Source organism: Chlorocebus sabaeus, chromosome 20 (assembly GCF_047675955.1).
Source record: "Chlorocebus sabaeus isolate Y175 chromosome 20, mChlSab1.0.hap1, whole genome shotgun sequence".
In the NCBI taxonomy this organism is placed as follows: domain Eukaryota; kingdom Metazoa; phylum Chordata; class Mammalia; order Primates; family Cercopithecidae; genus Chlorocebus; species Chlorocebus sabaeus.
Window position 1 is genome coordinate 40,181,206 of NC_132923.1, and position 17,681 is coordinate 40,198,886.

General features: G+C 35.6%; 1 pseudogene; it reads right to left on the minus strand.

Annotated features, from left to right (window-relative positions):
- Window positions 1-14,625: 14,625 nt before the first annotated feature.
- Window positions 14,626-15,502, minus strand: LOC103224393 (secretory carrier-associated membrane protein 1-like; annotated as a pseudogene).
- Window positions 15,503-17,681: the final 2,179 nt, after the last annotated feature.

Below are 17,681 nucleotides of genomic sequence, written 5' to 3' on the forward strand. Positions count from 1 at the left end.
GGATTTCTAGTGTTTTCATCACCTGAATAGTGATTATTGGACTGAATAGGTAAATTTTTTACCCTTACCTTCATCTCACCCTCCCTGCTTTTGGAGTCCCCAGTGTCCATTATTTCCCTCTGTATGTCCATGTGTACCCATTGTTTAGCTCCCACTTACACGTGAGAACATGTGGTATTTGATTTTTTTGTTTCTGAGTTATTTCACTTGGGATAATGGCCTCCAGCTCCATTCATGTTGTTGCAAAATATATTATTTTATTCTTTTTTATGTCTGAGTACTATTCCATGGTGTATATGTACCACATTTTCTTTAACCCATCATCCATTGATGGATACAAGTTGATTTCATGACTTTGCTATTGTGTATAGTGCTGCCATAAACACACAAGAGCAGTACAATATCTTTTCCTTTGGGTAGATACACAGTAATGGGATTTCTGGGTCAAATGGTAGTTCTACTTTTAGCTCTTTGCAAAACCTCCGTACTGTTTTTCATAGAGATTGTGCTAATTTACATTCCCACCAACAGTGTCTAAGCATTCTCCTTTCTTTGTATCCTTGCTAACATTTGTTTTTTAACTTTTTACTAATAGTCATACTGACTGGTGTGAGATGATAACTCATTTGGTTTTAATTTGCATTTCTCTGATGATTAGTGATGTTGAGCATTTTTTCCACATGTTTGTTGGCTGCTTGTGTGTCTTGTTTTGAGAAATGTCTGTTCATGTTCTTTGCTCACTTTTTAATAGGGTCACTTGTTTTTCTCTTGTTGAGTTGTTTGTGTTCCTTGTATAAAAATACCTAGAAAGACATTTAACCAAGGGGGTGAAAGATCTCTACAAGAAGAACTACAAAACACTGATGAAAGAAGTTGTAGATGACACAAATAGGAAAACATCCCATGCTCATGGATTAGAAGAGTCAGTATTGTTAAAATGATCATATTGCCCAAAGCAATATACAGATCCAATGCAATTTCTATTAAATAACCAACACCATTTTATAAAGAATTAGAAAAAACAATCTTAAAACTCATATGGAACCCAAAAAAAAGCCCAAATAGCCAAAGAAATCCTGAGCAAAAAGAACAAAGGTAGAGGCATCACACTACTTGACTTCAAATTCTACAGTAAGGTTATTGTAAGTAACCAAAGCAGTATGGTACCGGTATAAAAATAGGCACATAGATCAATGGAACATAATACAGAACCCAGAAATAAAAGCCACATACGTACAACCAACTGATCATTGACAATAAGTCCACAAAAATACATAATGGAGAAAAAAACACCCTATTCAATAAATAGTGCTGGAAAAACTGGATAGCCATATGCAGAAGAATGAAACTAGACCCCTATCGCTCATCATATAGAAAAATTAACTCATGATGGATTAAAGACTTAAATGTAAGAACTGAAATTATAAACATTCTAGAAGAAAACTTAGGGAAAACTCTTCTGGACATTGGCCTAGGCAAAATATTTATGATTAAGACCTCAAAAGCAATTGTAAACAAACAAACAAATAAACAAACAAAAACCACCAGGAACAATTAAAAAAAAAAACCAAAATGGACAAGTATGACCTAATTAAACTAAAGAATTTCTAAGCAGCAAAATAAACTATCGATACAGTAAATAGACAACCTACAAAATGGGAGAAAATATTTGCTAACTATACATCCACTGAAGGACTAATATCCAGAACCTGCATTCTTGGCCACTGTACTAGACTGCCTTAGAAAGATTAGCAATACCCACTCTTAACTCAGGGGCAGGCTGGCCCATCTCTCTTTCATTACATACTAGGTGCCAAAGTATTGGATATTTATAAATTTGGCTGGAACATAGCTTCTCAGGGGGACCATGGTGAGTGCTTCTTGGCAAGGCTCTAGAAACACCAAGTTTTAAATTTTTCTTAGAAGAGGCCATCTGCTGTGCAATCTATCAGGTTGTGCTGGAATTAGTAATGGTTTGGTTTCAAGAAACAGACGTTAAGGGGATGGATATTCCATTTACCATGAGGTGATTATTATGCATTTCATGCCTGTGTCAAAAAATATCTCATGTACTGTATTAATATATACACCTATGTACCCACAGAAATAAAAAGTAAAAAATTAAGCAAAGTAAAACAATCAAACAAACAAACAAAAAGAAACAGATATCAATTCACACCACCTCAAGTAACGATGAGCCTAAATTCAAGGGACTCAATTACCAGGAACAGAGCTGAGCCTAAACTAGGAACTGGAAAATCAGAAACAACTTTGGCTTCTCTTAGTCTCCATGGACCTTTGTCTCTTCTTGTAACATCAAGTTACTGGTTCTCATGCTTCTTTCCCTAAACCTATTATTTCTGCTTCTCTCAAAATATTCATGGATAAAAAGGACTTCCAGCTCTAAATCTATATGACCAAGGATGACAGTCTCTACCTCCCCAACCTCTGTACTTCTTAGAACAAAGTCTAAAGAAAAGTAGCCTATAGGTCCACCTTGAATAATGTATACAGCTCTCATCCCAGCTGTGATACAAGCAAGACCACGCAGAATCTTCATTTCAGAAGGCGATGAGGGTAAAGGTAGATTCACTTAGAAGGAAGTGTGGGCAAGAAGGGAAAGACAGTGTTTGTTAGTTTGGTCTTAAATATTTCACTCTTTTGTGCTTTGTAGGTGGGAGCATGTTGTTGGATGTGGTGATGTGGCCACATCTCTTCTTTATCTGTATTGTTCCGCATGCGAAGCTCCCACTTATGGTTCTAAAGAGTTCCATGTCTGACTTCTGACACATACTGTATTGTGTCATTTGACGTAGCTGCCCTCTCCTATCTCTAAAGTCACTGATTTAATTCTATCCCTTGTTTCTAACTGTATTACCATGAGAGCTCCATGAGTGATTGCCTTGCCTTCAATTTTTCTTGACTCTAGTTCTTTCTGTTCTTCCTTCATATTGCTACCAAAGTGATATTTCCAGGACGTCAATCAAATTATGCCATTGTTTTCATTTTAATAATAACTTTTACAGAGGTCTAAGAGAATGTGGCAAAAGAGGCCAAGAGACAATTGCAAGTGATTATTAAGCATTGCAGGCCTGTATCCAAATACCTCATGTACCCCATAAATATATATACCTATGTATCCACAAAAATAAAAAGTGAACAATTAAACATAACTATTTATTCTCTTCTACACTTTCCTAATGAGGCTACTTGCATTCCTTTTTGTGCATATTCTCTTACTACTCTGTACATATAAACAATGTGCACTTTTTTTTTTTTTTTTTTTTTTTGACTTGGGGACTTGCTATGTCATCCAGACTGGAGTACAGTGACATGATCATGGCTCACTGCAGCGTTGACCTCCCAGTCTCAAGCAGTCCTCCCACCCCAGCTGAGATTACAGGTGCACCCCACCATGCCTGGCTATTATTTTTTTTGTAGAGACAGGATCTTGCTATGTTGATCAGGCTGGTCTTAAACTCCTGGCCTCAAGTGATTCTCCCACCTCGGCCTCACAAAACACTTGTATTAAAGGTGTGAACCACTGCACCCCACCACATATGCACTTGTAAACAAAAAATTTCCCCCCATCTTCCTCTTCATCTGGACAACGGCTACTTAATCTCAAAATCTAATTCTTATTTGATTTTCTTAGGAAAAAATCCTTGCTAGTTTCTCCTTAACACTAATTCCCCTCAGCTTTGCCCCACCCTATCCTAAAATCAATTCCAAAAATCAGAGTTTTGGGGATTGACAGTTAGGAATTTTTGGAAAGCTAGCACTATTTATTATTGTTAGTATCATTCTAATATATTTTTACTATTATGGTCTTTTGACATTTATAGGGTACTTTTTATAACATACTGTGTTATCTTGCTTATCTTTGATTCAGTCAAACACAGACTTAATTTGGGAAAACCCCATTTCTAATATAAATACTAGCACTAAATTATTGTATAGAGTACCATTAATAATTAATTTGTCCATATTTTCTTTGTTTACACAATGAAAGAAATGCTAGGAATGCTAAGCAAATATTTAGTTTTTATTTTGCTGGCAAGTGGTTTAAACTGATTTGGTTTTGTTACTGTCAGAATTCAACAGCGCACTTGTTAAGAGTGAATTTGGAGCTTCAGAAGTCAGGGAAAGAAACCCTACAAATTATGACAAAAAATTTTTTTAAAATTATTTTCTTAGTCATTTACAGATCTTTCTTCATGCATTCGTTCCTTCTTTTAAAAGAGAAAATTCAGTAAGAGAACATATCCAACAGCTAAATAATCCAGTGTGTGCACCTTCAGGCCTTGTGCATGTAATAGAACATCTTGCCATGGTAAAGCGGCTCCTTCAGAACATACTGCCAAAACATTAAGCCTTTTTATTGCATTACATAGATCCAGATTGTGTAGAAAGCTCAGCTTTAAAGTAGTTCTTCTCTCCTTAAATCCCATTTTCCTCTCTTGGTAGCAGAAATTGTGTTCATAACTCTGGTTAAAACATCTGATATTCAGTGGGAAATTCTCCCTCATTTACAGTTTCTTGTCATCAAGATTGTCTCTGGTGAGGCCTGCATGTGTCTCCTTCAGTCTTAGGGCATTGGAAAGTTCCTAACCATACCTGGGCAAAACAGGCCAGAAATGTTCCAGGTCTGAACAATGACCCTTGTCCTGCCCTCAGTCACCAAGACATACCCCATTCAGCTGGCCTTAGGGGGATGGGATTTCAAAGCTGCCATGGCCACAGTAGAACACAGGACCCCACACACCATGATTTGTGATCATTTTCTTCTCTACAAATGCCAGTTGGCTCATCAATTTTTTTCCCAGTGACTTTAGAGTCACACAAAGCTTCCTAAATTCAGTTACTCTAGAATAGTAATAGCTAATATTTATTGAGTGCTGACTATGTACTAGGCACTGTGTCCAACATTTTACATAGATTATCATCTTTGATCTTCACAACAAACCTTTTTTTTAAATAAGAGCTTTAATGAGGATAATTACATATCACAAGATTCATCATTTTAAAATGTAGAATTCAATGGTTTTTATTTACAGAGTTCTGCAACCATCATCACCATGTAATTTTATTTTTTAGTTTAATGATTATCTTGTTTTACTATTTAAATTACAATATGCAAGTTATAGCTTTTCCTTTTTAAAATTAATTAATTTTCTATTGCCATTTAATAGCTGTACATATTTTTGTGGTACATGCGATAATTTGATACATTCATATAATCAAATTAGGGTAATTGGGATATCCATCACATTAAATATTTAGCTTTTCTTTGTGCTAGAAACATTTAAATTATTCTCTTCTAGCTATTTTGAAATGTATGATAGGTTAGTGTTGACTACAGTCACTTTACTGATCTATTGAACACCAAGTCTTTTTTCTTCAATCTAACTGTGTATTTGTAACCAATTAATCAATCTCTCTTTATTCTCTCCTCTCCCACCCTTCCTGGCTTCTGGTAGCCACCAATTTACTCTCTATCTTCATGAGAATCTACTCTCCATCTTCATGAGATCCACCTTTTCAGTTCCCGCATGAGTGATTACATGCAATATTTGATTAAACATGCAATAATTATTTTTTCTGTGCTTGGCTTATTTCACTTATATAATGGCCTCAAGTTTTGTTGTAAGTTATCTGAGAAATCTCCAAACTGCTTTCAGCAGAGGCTGAACTAATTTACATTCCTACCAACAGTGTATAAGCCTTCCCTTTTCTCTATAGCCTTGCCAACATCTGTTGCTTTTTCACTTTTTAATAGTAGCCGTTCAGACTGGTGTTAGATGGTATCTCATTGTGGTTTTGATTTGCATTTCTCTGATGATTAACAGCATGGTACTTGTCCACAAACAAACACATAGACCAATGGAACCCATAAGAAAGCTCAGAAATAAAGCTACACACCTACAATCATCTCATGTTCAACAAGGCTGGAAAACATAAGCCACAGAGAAAGGACTCCCTATTCAATAAATGGTGCTGGGATAACTGGAAAGCCACGTGCAGAAGAGTGAAACTAGACCCTTACCTTTCACCACATACAAAAATTAATGCAAGATGAATTAAAGATTTAAATGTAAGATCTCAAACTATAAAAATTTTAAAGGAAAACCCAGGAAATACCTTTCCCAAAATTGGCCTTGGCAAAGAATTTATGACCAAGTACCAAAAAGAAATTGCAACAAAGCCAAAAATTAACAAGTGGGACCTAATTAAACTAAAGAGCTTATGCACAGCAAAAGAAACCATCAACAGAGTAAATACACAACCTACAGAATGGGAGAAAATATTCACAAACTATCCATCTGAGAGGAACCTAATATCCAAAATATATAAGGAACTTAAACTAACAAGCAAAAAAGAAATAACCCCACTAAGAAGTGGGCAAAGGCATAAATAGAGACTTCCAAAAGAAGACATATAAGCAGCCAACAAAAATGTGAAAAAAAAGTTAATCTATGTCTTTTAATTGGAGAATTTAGTTCATTTACATTCAGTGTCATTATTGATAAGTAAGGACTTAGTACTGCCATTTTTAGTACTGCCATTTGTTTTTCTGGTTTTCTGGTTGCTTTATAACTCCTTTCTTCTTTTCTTCCTTTCTTACTGTCATCCCTTGTGGCTATGTAATTTTCTTAGTTGTAGTATGTCTTAATTTATTGCTTTTTATTTTTTAGTGTATCCATTACAGGTTTTTGCATTGTAGTTACCATAGGGTTACATAAAACATCTTATAGATATAATAAATTATTTAAAGATATAAAAACTTAGATTACAAAAAAGAGTAAAAGCAAACAAAAAAAGTTAAAAAACAAACAAAATGAAACCACCATACACTTTAACTCCATCTCCCCCACATTTTGACTTGTGTTTGTCTCAATTTACATAATTTTAGATTGCCTATCTCTGAACAGGTTGCTGTCTGGTGATAATCTCAGTGTTGTGTGTATATATATATATTCTGGTTTTCTGTGTTAGAGAGTGAATCCAGCTGTGTCTACACTGCCATTTTGGAAGTATAAATCTCCTAATTTAGAATGCTTTCATCACCCTTAAAAGAAACACCAAGTCCATTACTTGTCACTCCCATTCTCTTTTTCCCCCGAGCTGTGACAACCATTAACTTTTCTGTTCCTATACATTTTTTCATTCTGGCCATTTTGTGTAAAAAGAATCATACAATAGATGACTTTTTGTGACTGACTTCTTTCACTTAACATAGTCTTTTCAAGTTTTTTTTTTTTAATGTTGTGACATGAATCATACTTATTTTTCATCTGGCTCCTCAGTAGCTTCTCAGGAAGCCCAGTCCCATAGTGTAATGTATAGTATTTCATCCAACTTTAAGAGCAGAGAGCAATTCAATGAAGGCAAGTAGTCAACTAAGACAGAGATAGAAGGCAGTCAATAAAATCTGAAAAACCACACAAAGTTTGTGTCCAAACCATAGCGAGATTGAAGTTGCTTAATTAAAAGTTTATTTTTTAACTGAAGATGTGTTACATGTTCAGTATGAAAAATATAGAATATATAAGGAAACAAAAAGAAGAACATTTAAATGACCTGTACACTTCTTCTCTCTTGTAACTCATTTCATCTCTTTGTTTACAGTTTACAGTAGTCCTCCATTACCTACAGTTTTGCTTTCTAAGGTTTCAGTTACCTCTGGTCAACTGTGGCTTGAAAATAGGTGAGTACAGTGCAATAAGATATTGAGAGAGAGAGAAGGAGAGAGAGAACCTTCACATAAATTTTACTACAGTATATTTTATTGTGCCTAATTTATAAATTAAACTTTATAATGAGTAGGTATGTATAGAAAAAAATAGTGCCTGCAGGATTTGCTACTATTTAAGATTTTGGACATTCACTGGGGGTCTTGGAACACATTCCTAGTGGATAAGGGGGGACAACTGTATTTTCTTCTACATGCGTACATATACATTTTTACAATATATACACATTTATTACTTATAATGACATTATGCTATACCCAATTTTAATTGTTTCCCTTTTTTTTAACTATACCATAGAGTTCTTAATTTATTCAGTATTATTTTACCACCTAATTTTTACTAGTAAGATGGTACTACAAGAATGTGCCATATTTTTTGATAAATCTTCCATTTCATGGTACATATCTAGTGGTGTGGTGAACATTCTCATTCCTCTATTTATAAAGACTTCAGTAATCTAGGTTTTCAGCTGAATTTCCTGGAAGCGGGTTTGTGCTATACAGTATGACACCTTTTAATTCTTTTAATCCCTGTTGCCAGATTATATCTTAGAAAAATGTTGCTAATTAATGTTCCAATTAACAATTAATAAGAGGGCCTATTTTTATGCACCAACCCTAAATATTATTATTAGAAAGTCCGTTCTAAGTTGGTTGATGAAAAACGTATCTTATTGTAATTTTAAAGTTGCATTTATTGATTACTAGAGAGGATGAGTATTTTATATGCATTTCTAGACAATTTGTTATTCTTGTGTGAATTGCCTATTTGTGTTCTTCATAACAATTTTAATTGATGAAGATTATTGGTACTTTGAGGGCAGAAATACATCTCATTTTTGCTGGAGCCTGTTTTCATCAGTGTTACACCCTGGATCTAGCCCATGCTAGGACCTAAAAGTATTTGTAGAATGAAAGAATGAATGATAATCCACTATTATATTTTTACTGATTATTAATAGAAGGGAATCAAATTAATGTTGCATATATTTATTTAGTGAGCAATGAATGCCATTTTCTACACAAAAAAGTTTTCCTCTGAAGAAAATTTAACTTCTTTTCAACAATAACACCATTTATGGCCTGAATGGATAAATACAAGATTGGACAGGTTTGGCTATTTTCATGTTTGTTTGTTTTTTCTTTTTTCTCAGCAACTGTCAGATTTTTCTATTCTTGCTAGCTATTTTGGAATACTAGGACACAAATAGGGATTTGTTACCTCATTTCATTATAGAAAATGAAAGCACCAAAATAAAACATCTCAAATACTCATAATTTCTGAGAATATTCTACAAATTTGTGCTTTCTCTGGATTCTGTTCCACAACTGAGACAATACTCAAACTTTTTTGAGCTTAATTGTACTTAAACTGACCTGCTTTTTTTTTCAGAATATTTTGTTTTCAGCAGAACTTCTGTTTTCATTGAATCTAGGAATATGAAAGTGACATATTACAGATGTAGAGTCTTTCACACCGTTGCACTTGCATATATATGTGAGTAGGTGTATGTATACACACAAACATACATATATTTCTTTTGGGCAAATTATTTTTCTTGTTAACTTTTCTCAAAAATCCTGTTACGAAGAGAAAGTAGAAGCCACAATTTTTTGAGGCAGCTCCTGGTGTCATACATACAAACGTATTCTGTGATTCGCATTGTATAAAAAACCCTTGTTTACCCTGCATCCCACTTCAGTTTCTGTTCAACTCCGCTCCTTCTAAAAGAAAACTGATCTCCATTGATCACCCTTACTTCCTGTTTTCTTCCCAAACTATTCCAAGTGGGCTTTGGTTTTGGCATTGCTGTAGAAGCAGGTTTTCTAGATCTCCTACTTCTTCCTTTCCAGAGCAAGCGTGGAGCTAGTAACACTTTTCCAGTGTTCCCAACCTCTCCTGGGACTCTCTAGGGCTGGGAGCAGGCAGAATTAGCAGGCCAGGTCACACTGGTCAGGCACATTTGAACCCACTGACTAAAAATTCATCACCAGCCTGGCCAACATGGTGAAACCCTGTCTCTACTAAAAATACAAAAATTAGCCGGGTGTGGTGGCGGGCACCTGTAATCCCAGCTACTCAAGAGGCGGAGGCAGGAGAATCGCTTGAATTCTGGAGGCGGAGGTTGCAGTGAGCTGAGATCGCGCCACGGCACTCCAGCCTGGGCAACAGAATGAGACTTTGTCTCAACGGCCCACAACCCCCACAACAACAACAAAAAATCATAATGTAGACATAGCTGTGGACTCTTGATTTCCATAGTGGAATTTGAGAAAGTGCTCCTGGTATTTAGTGAGCAGGGGCCAGGGATGCTAAACCGTTTGCAATATATAGGACAGCTTCACCAAAAAGGAGTTATCCTGCACTGTTATCAATTATACCCTCCTTGAAAAACGCTTATCTAGAGGAAGAAACGAATTCCCTAGTAACAAAAGTTGAGATTGCAGAAATCAGAAGACTGGACAGAGTTAAAGGGGAAAAGCAGATATTACGACCAGGAAAGACAACTGGGAAAATAATATATACTCAAATCTAACTATACTTAAAAAAGGAATTAGAAAAGGGGAAGATGCTTTGTCGTTATTAGATCAGAAACTGTGGCAGAGGTCCAAAGAAATCTTAGGTAGAAAGAGAGGGGAAGATATGAGAGAGCAGACTGAATTGTCTATAGACCCTGCTGAGAAGCAGGATCCAAAAAAAACTGCTGAGAGGTAGCTCTTAAAGCTGAATGTGAAAAATTCATAATATAGACAATTGGGAACCCACTATCTTAAGGACTGAGACTGCTATTTTGAGTAGTTACAAAGATTCTGGACAGATTATAGAGAAGAGTAGGAAGATCAGTAGAAAATACTGGAAGAATTACAAGGGAAGTATCAATATGACGGTTTTGGGTGAACTCCATGCTGGATAAGTAAATGGAATAGACTTCTAAGGGAAGACGCAGCAATAATGAGGCATATTATGGGGGAACCAGGCAGGAATAAAAGAGAATGAGTCCAGTTTGATGCGGAACAATCACTTGAGTGGGATTGTTCTACTCAGAGAGGAGAATGTGAACAAACTATTTGAACCCTGCATTCAGATTGGGTCTCTGAAATCTAAAGCTATAGCCATGACCAGAGTCTATGCAAAATAACAAACCCAGAATTAACCTGAAGCCATGTGTTGGGAGTAAATTCTTATGAGATTATGGATATATGCTTCACGGATCCACGAGCCTATTCCCTCCACAGCACCACCTTGGCCTTGAATGATGAACAAGATAAATAGAATGTTAGGCAGCGTATCTACATTGTCTCCTATGTCTGGTACACACATTTAAAGCTAGGAGCTTGCATACACTAAAGCTCCCACAGAACTTGGCATCAGTTGATAATCCTGGACTGCAAGCCTGACTGCAAAACACAGAAAAACTAAAAAATAAGTTTAAATCCCTAACATCTAGAAGGCCTGTATAAAACGAGGCTATTGTAGTCAACTTCTGTATTCGCCCCCTCTCCCCACCTTCCTCTCCCCGGCACATAGGCTGGTGCCTGCAGTCCTTGTCTGTGTAACAGCTACTTACCTCTGCATAATACTAGCATAAGCAGACGTGAAATGAACAAGGTCAAAATCCCAAATGACCTACAGTTTAAGGTCATTCACTCAGACCACAGCAGGTAAACACCAAACTCACATGGCATAAAACAGGTCACTGCCAGTCTCTAAATTTAAAACCAAAACCAAATTGTACCACAAAACCTTAAATTCATCATATGGCTTAAACATTTTCATGGGCAATTTACTCCCCAAATTTCATTTATCTTTGCAATGTTCCTAACCAATGCACCAGATGTCTAGTATATACACATGGTCCCAGGTATGTATCTCCCTGCTGTAGTTTCCTCTGGTTTTCATCTATTCTTTTCAACATGGCTCTTCTGATCTCCATCTCAGGAATTGTTTTTGATTCTTGAAAAAAGAGAGTTGAAACACTGGGCTATTTTGACAACTTACATAGGATCCTCAAATTCTAGAACCCCCATTGTTACAGTACTTTTCTAAATAAAGCCGTAAATAAGTAAAGCCAAATATTACGTATATAATTTGAAAGAAAATCATATAGAAAGAATACCTGTAATTCTATCATATAGAGATAATAGTCAATAACCATTTATTTTCTTTAGAGAGGTATAGACACATTATGTACATGTGTGTATGTATATACATATATTTTATAAAACTATAATAGTTGACAATAGCGTGTATTGACATTTTCCAGTTTTAAAATAAGAATATATTATTATGGTGTAAAATGTGTTAACAACCTGATGTTATTCATATGATATTTTCTCTTATTCGATATTTAGGTTGTTTGCTTTTTAAAACTATTATTATAAACAACTCTTTAACATTCTTTTTAAATCGAGAGGACAGTTAGTTCCACCTGTAGATATTTTTTTTCTACCCTCAAATTGTTAATTGTATTGTGTTGAATAACCAATCCATCATATATGCACTGATTTGAAATATCTTTATCATGTACTAAATTCATATTTGTGTCTGGAATTTTTATCAGATTAGTGTTGCAATAAATTCATAGTCACTGATTTCAGCCAAGTCCTTATTACTTATTTGTATATCTTCATGCTTGGCTTCCACTTTTATTCTCCTCAGGTATTAGTTTGGAACTTCACTATAGTCAATGCTTCCTTTTAATCTTGGTGCTAGTCTCTTTGTCATCAGTAAGATAAAGGCCACAAGTGTGATCTCTGCAACACCTTTGTATTCATTTCCTAAGGCTACCATAACCAAGTACCACAACCTTGGGGGCTATGACAATGGAAATTTACGCTGTCACAGTTCTAGGGGTTAGAAGCTTGAAATCAAGGTATGAGCAGGGCCATGCTCCTTCTAAACTTTGTAGAGGAGAATTCTGTCTTGCCTCTTCCTAGCTTCTGGAAGCTCTTGGCAATACATGGTCATTCTTTAGCTTGCAAATGCAGCACTCCAATCTCTGCCTCAGTCGTCATGGCCATCATCCCTCATGTGTCTTCACATTGTCTTCCGTGTGTGTGTGTGTGTGTGTGTGTGTGTGTGTGTGTGTTCAAATTTCCCTCTTTTATAAAGATTGCAGTTGTATTGGATTAGGGGCCCACCATAGTCCAGTATGATATCATCTTCACTAATTACATCTGAAATAGCCTTGTTTCTGAATAAGGTCACATTCTGAGGGAGTGGGGTTAGGACTTGAACATATATTTTGGGGGAATACAATTCAACCCATAGAAATCTCTCCTCCAACCGCACACCACCCACATTCGCTCTCATTTCACTCTCCTCTTATATCGAAGGAGGATGGCTTCTTTCTGTTCAGGTTAATTTCATGCTTTTGTTCTTTATTCCAACAGCTTCTATGTGTTCTGAGACTTTGCTCTATCAACCAACCACTCTTTTTGGCATTTTCATCTTCTGCCTTTCCATTAAAAACTCCCCTGTGTTCCGACAACACGTCGCTTTCATGTCCCTTTCTTATTCCTCTCCTATTCAAGATACAAAGTTATCCCTTCCTTGAACTTGAACCCCGGTTTAGTCATATTTACATCTTTCTCTTATTCTTTATATATTAGGTCTCCTCACTTCTATCAAGGGCATTAACTGCTTAGGGTTTTCATAAAGAATTGCCACTGTTGTCCTTTGACATGAATCATTGCGTGTAGAGGACAATTAAAGAAAATCAAGACTGAGTTAAGATGTAAATATTGATTCATTTTGATTTGATTTTTATATATGGTGAGACATAGAGTCTAGTTTTATTCTTCTACATATGGTTATCCAGTTTTCTCAGCACCATTTATAGAAGAGACTGCTCTCTCCTTATTGTATTTTCTTGGTATTTTCATCAAAAATGGGTTGGCTTAAGTGTGTGGATTGGAATCTGGGCTCTCTCTTCTGTTCCATTGTTTTTATGCAGTACCAGCTGATTTGTTGTCAGGTAGTGCAATGCCTCCAGTTTTGTTCTTTTTGTTCAAAATTTCTTTGGCTATTTGGGGTCTTTTGGGGTTTCATATTAATTTTAGTACCTTTTTTCTATTTCTGTGAGGAATGTCATTGGTATTTTCACAGGGATTACATTGAATCTGACAATATCAATTTCTTCCAATCCATGGGCATAGAATATATTTTTATTTAAAAATAAAGATACTACTAGACAAAAAAGCTATAAAGCTACTAGAACAAAATACTGGAGAAATGCTCCAGTACATTGATCTGGGCAAAGATATTTTGAGTAAGCCTCAAAAGCACAGGAAATAAAATCAAAACTAGATAAATGGGATTACATAAAGCTCAAAAGCTTCTGTACAACAAAGAAAACAATCAAAAATTGCATAGACAACCTACAGAATGAGAGAAAATATTTGCAAACTATCCATCTGACAAGGAATTAATAACCAGAATATATAAGGAACTCAAACAACTCAGTAGTAAAAAACCAAACAATTGATTAAAAAATGGGCAAAAGATCTGAACAGACATTTCTCAAAAGAAGACATACAAATAGCTAACAGATATATGAAGAAATGGTCACCACCACTAATTATCAGAGAACTGCAAATCAAAACCACAATGAGATATCATCTCACTCCAGTTAGAATGGCTTTTACAAAAAAGACAGAGAATAACAGATGTTGGTGAGAATGTAGAGAAAGGGGAACCCTTGTACACCATTAGTGGGAATGTTAATTAGTACCTTCTTTTTTCAAAAAGACACCTGCACTTGTATGTTTCTTGCAGCACTATTCACAATAGCAAAGTCATGGAATCAACCTAAATGTCCATCAGTGGTAGACTGGGTAAAGAAAATGTGGTATGTATACACCATGGAATATTACACAGCCACCAAAATGAAATTATGTCCTTTGTAGCAACATAGATGCAGCTGGAGGCCATCATCTTTTAAAAACATAACTAGTGAGATGGCTGCTGATGCTGCGAAAAGTGCCACTATGATTATCATCCTGATTCCAACAGGAATAGTTTGGTTGAGACCAGTAAGGGTTGAAATTCAACCACAATTGCCCCAGTTATGAAATCCTACAGCCTGGAGTGCATGTATAGCAAACTAACGAATATAGACGAAGAAGAATACAAAGAATCTGAATGAACTGTCACTCCTGAAAGCTCCATAAAGTGGTCTGTACCAACAGACAAATGAACAAGGAGTAAAAAGCAAGAACCACGGGATAGTCAATCCAAAATCAACCACTCTTGTGAAATCAACACAAAACCAAGACAAGCATCTGAAGATATTTAGAAACAGTGTTACAGCATGGAACATCCAGAAGTAGTATATAAGCTTTAGTGTCTTTTGGAATTCTATAGGACTGTCACAGAAAAATCCTGATAGAAACAAGGTTCTATAGGAAAATTGCTAAGAAGAAGTGGCCAATTATTTTTTCTACCATGTTGAGTGAGGTTTTGCATTTCTCATTCCCGATGATCGAATTATGCATCTTTTCTTTCTACTTCTTCTTGGTGTTTAAGAAGTTCAGTTTGGGCCAACACATGTTTTGTTTTGTTTTGTTTTGTTTTGTTTTTGCAATCAGTGTATAAACTGGATGTTTCTCTGTTGGTTTCATTATTGCTGGTTGTATACTGGGTACGTTAGGCATCCTCACACTGCCTAGTGGAGGTCTGAAGGGATTGTTGAGATCTGGTTCAAAAGAAAGGAAATCAATATATCCAAGAGATGTCTGCACCCACATGTTTACTACAGCACTATTTACAATACCCAAAATATAGAATAAACCTAAGTGCCCATCAATGGATAAATGAATAAGTAAAATGTGGTATATACACAATATTATCCAGCCGTAAAAAGAATAAAATCCTGTTATTTGCAGCAACATGAATGGAAGTGAAGGACATTATGTTAAATGAAATACACCAAGCACAGAAAGACGAATACAGGATGTTCCCACTCACATGGGTGAGCTAAAAAGGTGGAGCTCATGAAGATAGATAGATTTCCAGAGGCCAGGAAGGGTGGGAAAGGAGAGAATAAAGAGAGATTATTAATGGGTACAATTATACAGTTACTAATAGATAAAAGAAATAAGACCTGGTGTTTGATAGATCAGTAGGGTGACTATAGTTAACATTAGTCTGTTAAACATTTCAAAATAGCTAGAAGAGAATAATTTGAATGTTTCTAGCATAAAGAAAAGTTAAACATTTAATGTGATGGATATCCTAATTACCCTGATTTGATTATATGTATGTATCAGATTATCACATGTACCCTGAAAATATGTACATCAATTATGTCTCAATAAAAATAATTTTTAAAAATACGTAAATGTTGGATAGTTGGCTCAAATCCTTCCTGAGTATTTTCCCCATGAACCTGACAGTGTTAGGTTAATATTCATGAATCAGGAAAATCATGATGGTGTGCCCCAGATTCTTGGAATGTCCTTAAATTGTGGTAACAGAGAATTTTAGATACATTACATTATAAATAATTATTTTGTCACACTAACCTTAAGCTAACAAAGATTTGAGAACTGGATTAAGTTATCTTTCTATCCCCAGGACCTAGCAGAGTTTGGAACCTATTAGGTGACCAATAAATATTTTTTGATGAACAGAATCATGGATAAGCAAATGATGTCTATTCTGAGATAGCTGGTGTTACAAGATGATTTGTCCATATGAAGATCTGTTTTACACATTCATTTCATTAATGCAGTACTTTAACCAGGAAACAGGCCATTCAAGGTAAAGGTTACATAATACAAAAGAAAATGGAATTTTCCAACCAGATATTCTGTGAAGCATTGTTCATATATTATAGGAGGTAAAAATAAATTACTTTTAAAAAAAGTACTTGTGTGTAAATAAGTTTGGGAAGGACTGAGCTTTTTTGCTTCTTATTTATTTAGGTCTTTCACATCTTTATTATTTTATTAATATTATTTTTAAATTGATAGATAAAATGGTGTATATTTATGGTGTACAATATACATATGTTGTGGAATGACTAAATCTAGCTAGGAAGGTTTTTCTCTCAGTGCAGAAATTCTTAGAACTCACAAATTATCTAGATTTGCATTTGGCTGCATGTGACAGAAATCTGATTGCACAGATATAAACAAGTAGGAGTTTATTTTTCTTATGTAGAAAAATAAATGCAGACACAGGCATCCAGAGTGGAACGTCAGTTCCAGGATGCCTCCAGTGTGCAGTCTCCTTTCTGAATTCTCCTGCAGCCTCCCTGGAAGAGTGTGGGGTTTTCTTTCTCATGCTCACACAGTGGCTGCTGCACTTCTAGGCAGGAAACACAGGAAAGACTCAGGGACAGAAGGTGGAAAACAGGAAATATGTCCCTTTATTTCTGGAAAGAAATATATTTTTCTCAGTTGTCCACTTAGTTACCTTGTGCTTATGTCTCACTGCCAGGAAATAATAGGTCATGCAGCTATCCCTAGCTGTGAGTGAGTCTGGAATAAGGAGTATTTTTAATTGATGCATTGCTGCCTTAAAGCAAAATCAAGGATCTGTTAGTTAAGAGAGGAAGAGGGAATGGGTATTGGTCTGGCAACCAACAGTGCATAAAACTAAGGTGTATTGTGACTTCCCAAAAGGGGGAATATAGTCATATGTGTTATTTCTTCACTCTGTTTTTCAAGATTTGCTTTGAGAAGGCTTTACAGGTATTCTGGCAAGAACATAATTAACATCATGACCGGAAGGTGGCCTGTCACTGATTTTAATCTTCCCAGCATATAATTTTGTCCTCTCTTAGGTAAATAATCAAAGACATTAGCTTTTTTCAGACTGCATTTCTGAAGAAAATGGGCCTTACATTTCTTAGGTTACAATACTCTAGGCAGGTCTAGGTCAACTGATAAGGATGCTGCTGTATCAGGGAAAGATCTCAAG